General features: G+C 45.7%; 1 protein-coding gene and 1 long non-coding RNA gene across 5 annotated transcripts in view; one reads left to right on the plus strand and one right to left on the minus strand.

Moving 5' to 3' along the window:
* The window catches only part of LOC132402225 (leucine-rich repeat and fibronectin type III domain-containing protein 1-like), a 485,636-nt gene that overhangs the window by 22,419 nt on the left and 446,647 nt on the right, over positions 1–16,570 (minus strand). The gene's annotated exons all lie outside the window — the stretch shown is intronic.
* The window catches only part of LOC132402226 (uncharacterized), a 107,687-nt gene that overhangs the window by 14,894 nt on the left and 76,223 nt on the right, over positions 1–16,570 (plus strand). The window lies entirely within an intron of this gene.

The following is a 16,570-nucleotide window of genomic DNA, read 5'->3' on the forward strand; positions in this document are numbered from 1 at the left end:
CAGGTTATATACATATCAAACTCCCTCTACACTGCCTGATCACATACTCCCAGCGTTGGGACAGTGCAGGCTATATGGAGTAACAAACTCCCTCTACACTGTCTGATCATACACTCCCAGGGTAGGGACAGGGCAGGATATATACATATGAAATTACCTATACACTGTCTGATCACACACTCCCAGGGTAGGGAAAGCGCAGGATATATTCAGTATCATACTCCCTCTACACTGTCTCATCGCACACTCTAAGGGTACGGACAGTGCAGGAGATATACAGTATCATACTCCCTCTACACTGCCTGATCACACACACAAGGTAGGGACAATGCAGGTTATAAGCATATCAAACTCCCTATACACTGTCTGATCATACACTCAGAGGGTAGGACAGTGCAGGATATATACAGTATAATACTCCCTCTACACTGTCTGATCACACACTCCCAGTGTAGAGACAGTGCATGTTATATTCATATCAAACTTCCTTTACACTGTCTGATCACAAACTCGCAGGGTAGGGACAGTGCAGGATATATACCGCATGATACTCCCTCTACATTTTCGGATCACTCACTCCCAGGGTAGGGACAGTGCAGGATATATACAGTATCAATCACCCTATACACTGTCTGATCACACACTCCCAGGGTAGGGACAGTGCAGGTTATATACATATCAATCTCATTCAACATGGTCTGATCATACACACCCAGTGTAGGGACAGCACAGTATATATACATATCAATCTCTTTCGACACTCTCTGAACGCACACTCCCAGGGTAGGGACAGTGCAGGTTATATACATATCAATCTCATTCAACACGGTCTGAACGCACACTCCCAGGGTAGGGACAGTGCAGGTTATATACATATCAATCTCATTCGTCACTGTCTGATCACACACTCCCAGGGAAGGGACAGTGCAGGATATATACAAAATCATACTCCCTCTACACTGCCTGATCACACAATCCCAGGCTAGGGACAGTGCAGGATATGTACATATCAAACTCCCTCTAAACTGCCTGATCACACACTCCCAGTGTAGGGTCAGTGCAGGTTATATACATAGCAAACTCAATCTACACTGACCTATCACACACATGCAGGGTCGGGACAGTGCAGGTTATATACATATCAAACTCCCTATACACAGTCTGATCATACACTCAGAGGGTAGGACAGTGCAGGATATATACAGTATAATACTCCCTCTACACTGCCTGATCACACACTCCCAGGGTAGGGACAGTGCAGGTTATATACATATCAAACATTCTCTACATTGTATATAGTTATCATACTCCCTAAACACAGCCTGATCACAAACCCCCAGGGTAGGGATAGTGCAGGATATATAGAGTATCATACACCCTCTACACTGTCTGATCACACACTTCCAGGGTAGAAACTGTGTAGGATATATACATATGAAACTCCCTATACACTGTCCGATCACACACTCCCATGGTATCGACAGTGCAGTATATATATGGTATCAAACTCCTACTAGATTGTCTGATCACAGACTCTCAGGGAAGGGAAAGTGCAGGTTGTATACATATCAAACATTCTCTACAGTGATAGATCACACACTCCCTGGGTAGGGACAGTGCACGATATATACAGTATCATACTCCCTCTACACTGCCTGATCACACACTCCCAGCGTAGGTACAGTGCAGGTTATATACAGTATCATAATCATTCTACACAGCCTGATCACACATTCCCAGCGTTGGGACTGAGCAGTATCTATAGAGTATCATACTCTCTGTACACTGTTTGATAAACAGTTCAAGGGTAGGGACAGTGCAGGTTATATACATATCAATCTCATTCGACGCTGTCTGATCACACACTCCCAGGGAAGGGACAGTGCAATTTATATACAGTATCATACTCCCTCTACACTGCCTGATCACACACTCCCAGGGTAGGGACAGTGCAGGATATATACAAAATCATACTCCCTCTACACTGCCTGATCACACGATCCCAGGGTAGGGACAGTGCAGGATATGTACATATCAAACTCCCTCTAAACTGCCTGATCACACACTCCCAGTGTAGGGTCAGTGCAGGTTATATACATAGCAAACTTTCTATACACAGTCTGATCATACACTCAGAGGGTAGGACAGTGCAGGATATATACAGTATAATACTCCCTCTACACTGCCTGATCACACACTCCCAGTGTAGGGACAGTGCAATATATTTACAAATCAAACTCCCTCTTGACTGTCTGATCACACACTCCCTGGGTAGGGACAGTGCAGGTTATATACATATCAAACTCCCTATACACAGTCTGATCATACACTCAGAGGGTAGGACAGTGCAGGATATATACAGTATAATACTCCCTCTACACTGCCTGATCACACACTCCCAGTGTAGGGACAGTGCAATATATTTACAAATCAAACTCCCTCTTGACTGCCTGATCACACACTCCCAGGGTAGGGACAGTGCAGGTTATATACATATCAAACATTCTCTACATTGTATGATCACACACTCCCTGGGTAGGGACAGTGCACGATATATACAGTATCATACTCGCTCTACATTGCCTGATCACACACTCCCAGCGTAGGGACAGTGCAGGTTATATACAGTATCATAATCATTCTACACAGCCTGATCACACACTCCCAGCGTTGGGACTGAGCAGTATCTATAGAGTATCATACTCTCTGTACACTGTTTGATAAACAGTTCAAGGGTAGGGTCAGTGCAGGTTATATACATATCAAAGTCCCTCTACACTGTCTGATCACACACTCCCAGGGAAGGGACAGTGCAATTTATATACAGTATCATACTCCCTCTACACTGTCTGATCACAAACTCCCTGGGTAGGAACAGTGCAGGATATATACAGCATCAAACATTCTCTACACTGTATGATAACACACTCCCAGTGTAGGGACAGTGCAGGTTATATACATATCAAACATTCTCTACATTGTATGATCACACACTCCCAGGGTAGGGACAGTGCAGGTTATAAGCATATCAAACTCCCTATACACTGTCTGATCATACACTCAGAGGGTAGGACAGTGCAGGATATATACAATATAATACTCCCTCTACACTGTCTGATCACACACTCCCAGCGTAGAGACAGTGCATGTTATATTCATATCAAACTTCCTTTACACTGCCTGATCACACACTCCCAGGGTAGGGACAGTGCAGGTTATATTCATATCAAACTTCCTTTACACTGCCTGATCACACACTCCCAGCGTAGGGACAGTGCAGGTTATATACATATCAAACATTCTCTACACTGTATGATCACACACTCCCAGCGTAGGGACAGTGCAGGTTATATACAGTATCATAATCATTCTACACAGCCTGATCACACACTCCCAGCATTGGGACTGAGCAGTATCTATAGAGTATCATACTCTCTGTACACTGTTTGATAAACAGTTCAAGGGTAGGGTCAGTGCAGGTTATATACATATCAAAGTCCCTCTACACTGTCTGATCACAAACTCCCTGGGTAGGAACAGTGCAGGATATATACAGCATCAAACATTCTCTACACTGTATGATCACACACTCCCAGGGTAGGGACAGTGCAGGTTATAAACATATCAAACTCCCTGTACACTGTCTGATCATACACTCAGTGGGTAGGACAGTGCAGGATATATACAATATAATACTCCCTCTACACTGTCTGATCACACACTCCCAGTGTAGGGACAGTGCAATATATTTACATATCAAACTCCCTCTACACTGTCTGATCACACGCTCCCTGGGTAGGGACAGTGCAGGTTATATACAGTATCATACTCTCTCTACACTCTCCGATCACACACATGCAGGGTCGGGACAGTGCAGGTTATAAGCATATCAAACTCCCTATACACTGTCTGATCATACAGTCAGAGGGTAGGACAGAACAGGATATATACAATATAATACTCCCTCTACACTGTCTGATCACACACTGCCAGCGTAGAGACAGTGCATGTTATATTCATATCAAACTTCCTTTACACTGTCTGATCACAAACTCGCAGGGTAGGGACAGTGCAGGATATATACCGCATGATACTCCCTCTACATTTTCGGATCACTCACTCCCAGGGTAGGGACAGTGCAGGATATATACAGTATCAATCACCCTATACACTGTCTGATCACACACTCCCAGGGTAGGGACAGTGCAGGATATATACAGTATCAATCACCCTATACACTGTCTGATCTCACACTCCCAGGATAGGGACAGTGCAGGTTATATACATATCAATCTCATTCAACACGGTCTGATCACACACTCCCAGGGAAGGGACAGTGCAATTTATATACAGTATCATACTCCCTCTACACTGGCTGATCACACAATCCAAGGGTAGGGACAGTGCAGGATATGTACATATCAAACTCCCTCTAAACTGCCTGATCACACACTCCCAGTGTAGGGACAGTGCAGGTTATAAACATATCAAACATTCTCTACAGTGACTGATCACACACTCCCCAGGCAGGAACAGTGCAGGATATATACAGCATCAAACATTCTCTACACTGTATGATCACACACTCCCAGGGTAGGGACAGTGCAGGTTATAAACATATCAAACTCCCTGTACACTGTCTGATCATACACTCAGTGGGTAGGACAGTGCAGGATATATACAATATAATACTCCCTCTACACTGTCTGATCACACACTCCCAGTGTAGGGACAGTGCAATATATTTACATATCAAACTCCCTCTACACTGTCTGATCACACGCTCCCTGGGTAGGGACAGTGCAGGTTATATACAGTATCATACTCTCTCTACACTCTCCGATCACACACATGCAGGGTCGGGACAGTGCAGGTTATAAGCATATCAAACTCCCTATACACTGTCTGATCATACAGTCAGAGGGTAGGACAGAACAGGATATATACAATATAATACTCCCTCTACACTGTCTGATCACACACTGCCAGCGTAGAGACAGTGCATGTTATATTCATATCAAACTTCCTTTACACTGTCTGATCACAAACTCGCAGGGTAGGGACAGTGCAGGATATATACCGCATGATACTCCCTCTACATTTTCGGATCACTCACTCCCAGGGTAGGGACAGTGCAGGATATATACAGTATCAATCACCCTATACACTGTCTGATCACACACTCCCAGGGTAGGGACAGTGCAGGATATATACAGTATCAATCACCCTATACACTGTCTGATCTCACACTCCCAGGATAGGGACAGTGCAGGTTATATACATATCAATCTCATTCAACACGGTCTGATCACACACTCCCAGGGAAGGGACAGTGCAATTTATATACAGTATCATACTCCCTCTACACTGGCTGATCACACAATCCAAGGGTAGGGACAGTGCAGGATATGTACATATCAAACTCCCTCTAAACTGCCTGATCACACACTCCCAGTGTAGGGACAGTGCAGGTTATATACATAGCAAACTCAATCTACACTGACCTATCACACACATGCAAGGTGGGGACAGTGCAGGTTATATACATATCAAACTCCCTATACACTGTCTGATCATACACTCAGAGGGTAGGACAGTGCAGGATCTATACAATATAATACTCCCTCTACACTGTCTGATCACACACTCCCAGGGTAGGGACAGTGCAGGTTATATACATATCAAACATTCTCTACATTGTATGATCACACACTCCCTGGGTAGGGACAGTGCACGATATATACAGTATCATACTCCCTCTACATTGCCTGATCACACACTCCCAGCGTAGGGACAGTGCAGGTTATATACAGTATCATAATCATTCTACACAGCCTGATCACACACTCCCAGCGTTGGGACTGAGCAGTATCTATAGAGTATCATACTCTCTGTACACTGTTTGATAAACAGTTCAAGGGTAGGGTCAGTGCAGGTTATATACATATCAAAGTCCCTCTACACTGTCTGATCACAAACTCCCTGGGTAGGAACAGTGCAGGATATATACAGCATCAAACATTCTCTACACTGTATGATCACACACCCCCAGCTGTCGGTGCGGCTCAGTTGTGTGGACCGACTCAGGCCGAGCTGCTGGTCGGGCCCAGACCCCGCAATCTTCTCCGGGAGCCGTGTCCGCACAACTTGAGCCGTCTCTCATCGATACCCACAGTCCCATTCAGGGATGCAAGTAGGAGGTATCTGTATGGGCTGCTACTCCACATCCTCCACTTCCTTGCCCTTGTACACAGTCCCGACACGCCATGGCGGTCGGTCCTTCCACCCAGAGGTGAGGAGGGTCCCCACTGGAAGTCCCTTTACGCCGGGGTTCTTCCCATGCACCTGGGGGATCTCGGCTGGAGGGTACTGCATAGGGCAGTGCCCTGCAATAAGTTTTTCAGTTTGTACATGGACTTCCCACCCGCATGCCACTTCTGCGGGCTGGAGGAGACCGTGTACCACATGTACATGGAGTGTGTGAGGCTGCAGCCTCTTTTTGCATATTTGCGTGGGCTGCTTCTCGCCTTCTGGCTGCATTTTAGTCCCACCCTGTTTATATATGGTCATCCAGTAAGGAAGGGGGCATGGAGGGATGAGGATGTCCTAGTCAACTTGCTCCTGGGGCTGGCGAAATCCGCCATCCGAGGGTCTTGGAAACGGGTGGCGGGAGGATCTCCCCGGGCAGACTGCCTGGCAATGTTTAGGGGGTATGTTCGTGCTCGGGTAACTATTGAAAAGGATCACGCGCAGTCCACAGTGGCCTTGGAGGAGTTTCGAGACCGTTGGGCTCCGCGGGGTGTAAATGCCATCGTGGATAGAGATGGCAACATTCTGGTGTAATGTCTATTGTCTATTTGTAGTGCAGTAATTGTGTTTGCCACTGTTTTGTATATATTGTATAGCACCGAAATTTGTAATAAAGGATTTTGTAATAAAAAAAAAGTGTAGGGACAGTGCAATATATTTACATATCAAACTCCCTCTTGACTGCCTGATCACACACTCCCAGGGTAGGGACAGTGCAGGTTATATACAGTATCATAATCATTCTACACAGCCTGATCACACACTCCCAGCGTTGGGACTGAGCAGTATCTATAGAGTATCATACTCTCTGTACACTGTTTGATAAACAGTTCAAGGGTAGGGTCAGTGCAGGTTATATACATATCAAAGTCCCTCTACACTGTCTGATCACACACTCCCAGGGAAGGGACAGTGCAATTTATATACAGTATCATACTCCCTCTACACTGTCTGATCACAAACTCCCTGGGTAGGAACAGTGCAGGATATATACAGCATCAAACATTCTCTACACTGTATGATAACACACTCCCAGTGTAGGGACAGTGCAGGTTATATACATATCAAACATTCTCTACATTGTATGATCACACACTCCCAGGGTAGGGACAGTGCAGGTTATATACATATCAAACATTCTCTACATTGTATGATCACACAGTCCCAGAGTAGGGACAGTGCACGATATCTACAGTATCATACTCCCTCTACACTGCCTGATCACACACTCCCAGTGTAGGGACAGTGCAATATATTTACATATCAAACTCCCTCTTGACTGTCTGATCACACACTCCCAGGGTAGGGACAGTGCAGGTTATATACATATCAAACATTCTCTACATTGTATGATCACACAGTCTCAGAGTAGGGACAGTGCACGATATCTACAGTATCATACTCCCTCTACACTGCCTGATCACACACTCCCAGTGTAGGGACAGTGCAATATATTTACATATCAAACTCCCTCTTGACTCTCTGATCACACACTCCCAGGGTAGGGACAGTGCAGGTTATATACATATCAAACATTCTCTACATTGTATGATCACACACTCCCAGCGTAGGGACAGTGCAGGTTATATACAGTATCATAATCATTCTACACAGCCTGATCACACATTCCCAGCGTTGGGACTGAGCAGTATCTATAGTGTATCATACTCTCTGTACACTGTTTGATAAACAGTTCAAGGGTAGGGTCAGTGCAGGTTATATACATATCAAAGTCCCTCTAAACTGTATGATCACAAACTCCCTGGGTAGGAACAGTGCAGGATATATACAGTATCAAACATTCTCTACTGTATAATCACACACTCCCAGTGTAGGGACAGTGCAATATATTTACATATCAAACTCCCTCTTGACTGCCTGATCACACACTCCCAGGGTAGGGACAGTACAAGTTATAAACATAACAATCTCCCTCTCCACTGTCTGATCACACACTCCCACGGTAGGGACAGTGCAGGTTATATACATATCAAACTCATTCAACACTGTCTGATCACACGCTCCCTGGGTAGGGACAGTGCAGGTTATATACAGTATCATACTCTCTCTACACTCTCCGATCACACACATGCAGGGTCGGGACAGTGCAGGTTATAAGCATATCAAACTCCCTATACACTGTCTGATCATACACTCAGAGGGTAGGACAGTGCAGGATATATACAATATAATACTCCCTCTACACTGTCTGATCACACACTCCCAGCGTAGAGACAGTGCATGTTATATTCATATCAAACTTCCTTTACACTGCCTGATCACACACTCCCAGGGTAGGGACAGTGCAGGTTATATTCATATCAAACTTCCTTTACACTGCCTGATCACACACTCCCAGCGTAGGGACAGTGCAGGTTATATACATATCAAACATTCTCTACACTGTATGATCACACACTCCCAGCGTAGGGACAGTGCAGGTTATATACAGTATCATAATCATTCTACACAGCCTGATCACACACTCCCAGCATTGGGACTGAGCAGTATCTATAGAGTATCATACTCTCTGTACACTGTTTGATAAACAGTTCAAGGGTAGGGTCAGTGCAGGTTATATACATATCAAAGTCCCTCTACACTGTCTGATCACAAACTCCCTGGGTAGGAACAGTGCAGGATATATACAGCATCAAACATTCTCTACACTGTATGATCACACACTCCCAGGGTAGGGACAGTGCAGGTTATAAACATATCAAACTCCCTGTACACTGTCTGATCATACACTCAGTGGGTAGGACAGTGCAGGATATATACAATATAATACTCCCTCTACACTGTCTGATCACACACTCCCAGTGTAGGGACAGTGCAATATATTTACATATCAAACTCCCTCTACACTGTCTGATCACACGCTCCCTGGGTAGGGACAGTGCAGGTTATATACAGTATCATACTCTCTCTACACTCTCCGATCACACACATGCAGGGTCGGGACAGTGCAGGTTATAAGCATATCAAACTCCCTATACACTGTCTGATCATACAGTCAGAGGGTAGGACAGAACAGGATATATACAATATAATACTCCCTCTACACTGTCTGATCACACACTGCCAGCGTAGAGACAGTGCATGTTATATTCATATCAAACTTCCTTTACACTGTCTGATCACAAACTCGCAGGGTAGGGACAGTGCAGGATATATACCGCATGATACTCCCTCTACATTTTCGGATCACTCACTCCCAGGGTAGGGACAGTGCAGGATATATACAGTATCAATCACCCTATACACTGTCTGATCACACACTCCCAGGGTAGGGACAGTGCAGGATATATACAGTATCAATCACCCTATACACTGTCTGATCTCACACTCCCAGGATAGGGACAGTGCAGGTTATATACATATCAATCTCATTCAACACGGTCTGATCACACACTCCCAGGGAAGGGACAGTGCAATTTATATACAGTATCATACTCCCTCTACACTGGCTGATCACACAATCCAAGGGTAGGGACAGTGCAGGATATGTACATATCAAACTCCCTCTAAACTGCCTGATCACACACTCCCAGTGTAGGGACAGTGCAGGTTATAAACATATCAAACATTCTCTACAGTGACTGATCACACACTCCCCAGGCAGGAACAGTGCAGGATATATACAGCATCAAACATTCTCTACACTGTATGATCACACACTCCCAGGGTAGGGACAGTGCAGGTTATAAACATATCAAACTCCCTGTACACTGTCTGATCATACACTCAGTGGGTAGGACAGTGCAGGATATATACAATATAATACTCCCTCTACACTGTCTGATCACACACTCCCAGTGTAGGGACAGTGCAATATATTTACATATCAAACTCCCTCTACACTGTCTGATCACACGCTCCCTGGGTAGGGACAGTGCAGGTTATATACAGTATCATACTCTCTCTACACTCTCCGATCACACACATGCAGGGTCGGGACAGTGCAGGTTATAAGCATATCAAACTCCCTATACACTGTCTGATCATACAGTCAGAGGGTAGGACAGAACAGGATATATACAATATAATACTCCCTCTACACTGTCTGATCACACACTGCCAGCGTAGAGACAGTGCATGTTATATTCATATCAAACTTCCTTTACACTGTCTGATCACAAACTCGCAGGGTAGGGACAGTGCAGGATATATACCGCATGATACTCCCTCTACATTTTCGGATCACTCACTCCCAGGGTAGGGACAGTGCAGGATATATACAGTATCAATCACCCTATACACTGTCTGATCACACACTCCCAGGGTAGGGACAGTGCAGGATATATACAGTATCAATCACCCTATACACTGTCTGATCTCACACTCCCAGGATAGGGACAGTGCAGGTTATATACATATCAATCTCATTCAACACGGTCTGATCACACACTCCCAGGGAAGGGACAGTGCAATTTATATACAGTATCATACTCCCTCTACACTGGCTGATCACACAATCCAAGGGTAGGGACAGTGCAGGATATGTACATATCAAACTCCCTCTAAACTGCCTGATCACACACTCCCAGTGTAGGGACAGTGCAGGTTATATACATAGCAAACTCAATCTACACTGACCTATCACACACATGCAAGGTGGGGACAGTGCAGGTTATATACATATCAAACTCCCTATACACTGTCTGATCATACACTCAGAGGGTAGGACAGTGCAGTATCTATACAATATAATACTCCCTCTACACTGTCTGATCACACACTCCCAGGGTAGGGACAGTGCAGGTTATATACATATCAAACATTCTCTACATTGTATGATCACACACTCCCTGGGTAGGGACAGTGCACGATATATACAGTATCATACTCCCTCTACATTGCCTGATCACACACTCCCAGCGTAGGGACAGTGCAGGTTATATACAGTATCATAATCATTCTACACAGCCTGATCACACACTCCCAGCGTTGGGACTGAGCAGTATCTATAGAGTATCATACTCTCTGTACACTGTTTGATAAACAGTTCAAGGGTAGGGTCAGTGCAGGTTATATACATATCAAAGTCCCTCTACACTGTCTGATCACAAACTCCCTGGGTAGGAACAGTGCAGGATATATACAGCATCAAACATTCTCTACACTGTATGATCACACACCCCCAGCTGTCGGTGCGGCTCAGTTGTGTGGACCGACTCAGGCCGAGCTGCTGGTCGGGCCCAGACCCCGCAATCTTCTCCGGGAGCCGTGTCCGCACAACTTGAGCCGTCTCTCATCGATACCCACAGTCCCATTCAGGGATGCAAGTAGGAGGTATCTGTATGGGCTGCTACTCCACATCCTCCACTTCCTTGCCCTTGTACACAGTCCCGACACGCCATGGCGGTCGGTCCTTCCACCCAGAGGTGAGGAGGGTCCCCACTGGAAGTCCCTTTACGCCGGGGTTCTTCCCATGCACCTGGGGGATCTCGGCTGGAGGGTACTGCATAGGGCAGTGCCCTGCAATAAGTTTTTCAGTTTGTACATGGACTTCCCACCCGCATGCCACTTCTGCGGGCTGGAGGAGACCGTGTACCACATGTACATGGAGTGTGTGAGGCTGCAGCCTCTTTTTGCATATTTGCGTGGGCTGCTTCTCGCCTTCTGGCTGCATTTTAGTCCCACCCTGTTTATATATGGTCATCCAGTAAGGAAGGGGGCATGGAGGGATGAGGATGTCCTAGTCAACTTGCTCCTGGGGCTGGCGAAATCCGCCATCCGAGGGTCTTGGAAACGGGTGGCGGGAGGATCTCCCCGGGCAGACTGCCTGGCAATGTTTAGGGGGTATGTTCGTGCTCGGGTAACTATTGAAAAGGATCACGCGCAGTCCACAGTGGCCTTGGAGGAGTTTCGAGACCGTTGGGCTCCGCGGGGTGTAAATGCCATCGTGGATAGAGATGGCAACATTCTGGTGTAATGTCTATTGTCTATTTGTAGTGCAGTAATTGTGTTTGCCACTGTTTTGTATATATTGTATAGCACCGAAATTTGTAATAAAGGATTTTGTAATAAAAAAAAAGTGTAGGGACAGTGCAATATATTTACATATCAAACTCCCTCTTGACTGCCTGATCACACACTCCCAGGGTAGGGACAGTGCAGGTTATATACAGTATCATAATCATTCTACACAGCCTGATCACACACTCCCAGCGTTGGGACTGAGCAGTATCTATAGAGTATCATACTCTCTGTACACTGTTTGATAAACAGTTCAAGGGTAGGGTCAGTGCAGGTTATATACATATCAAAGTCCCTCTACACTGTCTGATCACAAACTCCCAGGGTAGGAACAGTGCAGGATATATACAGCATCAAACATTCTCTCCACTGCCTGATCACACACTCCCAGGGTCGGGACAGTGCAGGTTATATACATATCAAACTCCCTCTTGACTGTCTGATCACACACTCCTAGGGTAGGGACAGTGCAGGTTATATACATATCAAACTCCCTATGCACAGTCTGATCACACACTCCCTGGGTAGGGACAGTGCACGATATATACAGTATCATACTCCCTCTACATTGCCTGATCACACACTCCCAGTGTAGGGACTGAGCAGTATCTATAGAGTATCATACTCTCTGTACACTGTTTGATAAACAGTTCAAGGGTAGGGTCAGTGCAGGTTATATACATATCAAAGTCCCTCTAAACTGTCTGATCACAAACTCCCTGGGTAGGAACAGTGCAGGATATATACAGTATCAAACATTCTCTACACTGTATAATCACACACTCCCAGGGTAGGGACAGTGCAGGATATATACAGTATCAATCACCCTATACACTGTCTGATCTCACACTCCCAGGATAGGGACAGTGCAGGTTATATACATATCAATCTCATTCAACACGGTCTGATCACACACTCCCAGGGAAGGGACAGTGCAATTTATATACAGTATCATACTCCCTCTACACTGGCTGATCACACAATCCAAGGGTAGGGACAGTGCAGGATATGTACATATCAAACTCCCTCTAAACTGCCTGATCACACACTCCCAGTGTAGGGACAGTGCAGGTTATAAACATATCAAACATTCTCTACAGTGACTGATCACACACTCCCCAGGCAGGAACAGTGCAGGATATATACAACATCAAACATTCTCTACACTGTATGATCACACACTCCCAGAGTAGGGACAGTGCAGGTTATAAACATATCAAACTCCCTGTACACTGTCTGATCATACACTCAGTGGGTAGGACAGTGCAGGATATATACAATATAATACTCCCTCTACACTGTCTGATCACACACTCCCAGTGTAGGGACAGTGCAATATATTTACATATCAAACTCCCTCTACACTGTCTGATCACACGCTCCCTGGGTAGGGACAGTGCAGGTTATATACAGTATCATACTCTCTCTACACTCTCCGATCACACACATGCAGGGTCGGGACAGTGCAGGTTATAAGCATATCAAACTCCCTATACACTGTCTGATCATACAGTCAGAGGGTAGGACAGAACAGGATATATACAATATAATACTCCCTCTACACTGTCTGATCACACACTGCCAGCGTAGAGACAGTGCATGTTATATTCATATCAAACTTCCTTTACACTGTCTGATCACAAACTCGCAGGGTAGGGACAGTGCAGGATATATACCGCATGATACTCCCTCTACATTTTCGGATCACTCACTCCCAGGGTAGGGACAGTGCAGGATATATACAGTATCAATCACCCTATACACTGTCTGATCACACACTCCCAGGGTAGGGACAGTGCAGGATATATACAGTATCAATCACCCTATACACTGTCTGATCTCACACTCCCAGGATAGGGACAGTGCAGGTTATATACATATCAATCTCATTCAACACGGTCTGATCACACACTCCCAGGGAAGGGACAGTGCAATTTATATACAGTATCATACTCCCTCTACACTGGCTGATCACACAATCCAAGGGTAGGGACAGTGCAGGATATGTACATATCAAACTCCCTCTAAACTGCCTGATCACACACTCCCAGTGTAGGGACAGTGCAGGTTATATACATAGCAAACTCAATCTACACTGACCTATCACACACATGCAAGGTGGGGACAGTGCAGGTTATATACATATCAAACTCCCTATACACTGTCTGATCATACACTCAGAGGGTAGGACAGTGCAGTATCTATACAATATAATACTCCCTCTACACTGTCTGATCACACACTCCCAGGGTAGGGACAGTGCAGGTTATATACATATCAAACATTCTCTACATTGTATGATCACACACTCCCTGGGTAGGGACAGTGCACGATATATACAGTATCATACTCCCTCTACATTGCCTGATCACACACTCCCAGCGTAGGGACAGTGCAGGTTATATACAGTATCATAATCATTCTACACAGCCTGATCACACACTCCCAGCGTTGGGACTGAGCAGTATCTATAGAGTATCATACTCTCTGTACACTGTTTGATAAACAGTTCAAGGGTAGGGTCAGTGCAGGTTATATACATATCAAAGTCCCTCTACACTGTCTGATCACAAACTCCCTGGGTAGGAACAGTGCAGGATATATACAGCATCAAACATTCTCTACACTGTATGATCACACACCCCCAGCTGTCGGTGCGGCTCAGTTGTGTGGACCGACTCAGGCCGAGCTGCTGGTCGGGCCCAGACCCCGCAATCTTCTCCGGGAGCCGTGTCCGCACAACTTGAGCCGTCTCTCATCGATACCCACAGTCCCATTCAGGGATGCAAGTAGGAGGTATCTGTATGGGCTGCTACTCCACATCCTCCACTTCCTTGCCCTTGTACACAGTCCCGACACGCCATGGCGGTCGGTCCTTCCACCCAGAGGTGAGGAGGGTCCCCACTGGAAGTCCCTTTACGCCGGGGTTCTTCCCATGCACCTGGGGGATCTCGGCTGGAGGGTACTGCATAGGGCAGTGCCCTGCAATAAGTTTTTCAGTTTGTACATGGACTTCCCACCCGCATGCCACTTCTGCGGGCTGGAGGAGACCGTGTACCACATGTACATGGAGTGTGTGAGGCTGCAGCCTCTTTTTGCATATTTGCGTGGGCTGCTTCTCGCCTTCTGGCTGCATTTTAGTCCCACCCTGTTTATATATGGTCATCCAGTAAGGAAGGGGGCATGGAGGGATGAGGATGTCCTAGTCAACTTGCTCCTGGGGCTGGCGAAATCCGCCATCCGAGGGTCTTGGAAACGGGTGGCGGGAGGATCTCCCCGGGCAGACTGCCTGGCAATGTTTAGGGGGTATGTTCGTGCTCGGGTAACTATTGAAAAGGATCACGCGCAGTCCACAGTGGCCTTGGAGGAGTTTCGAGACCGTTGGGCTCCGCGGGGTGTAAATGCCATCGTGGATAGAGATGGCAACATTCTGGTGTAATGTCTATTGTCTATTTGTAGTGCAGTAATTGTGTTTGCCACTGTTTTGTATATATTGTATAGCACCGAAATTTGTAATAAAGGATTTTGTAATAAAAAAAAAGTGTAGGGACAGTGCAATATATTTACATATCAAACTCCCTCTTGACTGCCTGATCACACACTCCCAGGGTAGGGACAGTGCAGGTTATATACAGTATCATAATCATTCTACACAGCCTGATCACACACTCCCAGCGTTGGGACTGAGCAGTATCTATAGAGTATCATACTCTCTGTACACTGTTTGATAAACAGTTCAAGGGTAGGGTCAGTGCAGGTTATATACATATCAAAGTCCCTCTACACTGTCTGATCACAAACTCCCAGGGTAGGAACAGTGCAGGATATATACAGCATCAAACATTCTCTCCACTGCCTGATCACACACTCCCAGGGTCGGGACAGTGCAGGTTATATACATATCAAACTCCCTCTTGACTGTCTGATCACACACTCCTAGGGTAGGGACAGTGCAGGTTATATACATATCAAACTCCCTATGCACAGTCTGATCACACACTCCCTGGGTAGGGACAGTGCACGATATATACAGTATCATACTCCCTCTACATTGCCTGATCACACACTCCCAGTGTAGGGACTGAGCAGTATCTATAGAGTATCATACTCTCTGTACACTGTTTGATAAACAGTTCAAGGGTAGGGTCAGTGCAGGTTATATACATATCAAAGTCCCTCTAAACTGTCTGATCACAAACTCCCTGGGTAGGAACAGTGCAGGATATATACAGTATCAAACATTCTCTACACTGTATAATCACACACTCCCAGTGTAGGT

Source organism: Hypanus sabinus, chromosome 11 (assembly GCF_030144855.1).
Source record: "Hypanus sabinus isolate sHypSab1 chromosome 11, sHypSab1.hap1, whole genome shotgun sequence".
In the NCBI taxonomy this organism is placed as follows: Eukaryota; Metazoa; Chordata; class Chondrichthyes; order Myliobatiformes; family Dasyatidae; genus Hypanus; species Hypanus sabinus.